We start from the raw sequence: 1,509 nt of genomic DNA on the forward strand, positions 1-1,509 counted from the left end.
AGGGAATATCGCTCACGTACCGCCACCGCCGCAGACAGCGCTGACAGCCTGTACCTGCGCCGTGTTATTAATTGTTTTACAAGATAATTACCTCGGCACGGAGCTGTCACAAATCCGGTGGTCTGGCGGGCAGGCTGGATCTTTTCATCGAAAACGGACAAAGAAAAGTACAAAATAGCTGCGGTTTCAAAGGGAAGCAATGAGGAACATGTCAATCATTAATGATAAAAAAAAAATTAAAATTAACCACTACCCACCTCCTCTTGTTAAAAAAAAAAAAATCATCATGTTCATTCAGTTTTACTACTGTATCCTGTCAATAATAATGTATTTTAACGGCCGTGGCATATCATTGTTGAGGATTGATGTGTAAATGAATAACTTGTATGCAAATTGGCCTTTGTGTCGGGGTTGTTGGTATGCATCCTCTATGATGCCGGATCTTGCCCTTCAAGCCTGACGAGAGGTGACTGGTCCAGCCCTGATCTGAGGGCGCTGCCTCTCAATCCTGTTTTCCAAGCTCAACGGAGCATAGACTCCACAAACAACTTGGTCAGTGAAGGTCAAGATCCGAAAGCGGCTCGGCCCGCTCGTGCGTTCCCCCCCCCCCCCCCCCCAGGGGGTAATGGCCAAATGAGATTCGAGCTCTGATATCGGGCGTTAATTCGTCCAAATGGTCGCGCTTGGGTTTCTCGCGCTGAATTTCCCTCCGGAAAAAAAAAAAAAAGGAAAACGATGATTTATAATCGTCTTACGACACCGGGCCCCGGTGCCGGAAACTCCCATTATGGCGATAAAGGTGTATAACCTTCCCGTGCGCGGGCGGAGGGGGGTCGAGTGCACCCCGGCACGTCACCTCTAAGCCGGGGTGAAGGATGGCCTGAGCCGTCTGCGGATAAAAGCAAGCGGGATTAGAGTGATGATCGTTGCCCTCCCCTCCAGGACCCAGCCGGCGGGGAGCCGACAGTGAAGCCACAGGTGAGGTCGGTCTTAGATGCCCCCTCTTCCTCTTCTTCCCCTTTTGCACCCCCGCGCCCTATCTCCGTGACTGAAGGGGGGGGGGGGGGGGGTAATTCACACTAATTACTTTATTGACTCATTTGCACGACCCTATCACTCTGCTTTCCAATCAATAAAACATATGCCAAGAGAATTAACGTGGCGGGACGCGATGGGGAGCCTTCTCAAACAACGCGCCGTGTAATCACATCCCTGTGGCTTGTGCTTATGTTGTCTCTCTCTCTCTCTCTCTCTCTCTCTCTCTCTCTCTCGCTCCCTCGCCCTCTCTGTTTGGTTTGATTTTCAACCCTTACTTCTCATCCACACTCCTCCCTCTCTCCTCCAATGTAGAGCAGTCACGTATTTGCCAGAAAGCAACTATTTGAACCGCAATCGTTTGGGAAAATGGTGGAAGATTCAGCACTCATCTGTTTCCCTCCAATTTTTTTTTAAAACCAACAGAAACTCTGCAATAAACAGAATGTGAATTTGGAGCCTTTCCCTCAGTCG

This window comes from Zeus faber (genome assembly GCF_960531495.2).
Source record: "Zeus faber genome assembly, chromosome: 8".
NCBI classification, from domain to species: Eukaryota; Metazoa; Chordata; class Actinopteri; order Zeiformes; family Zeidae; genus Zeus; species Zeus faber.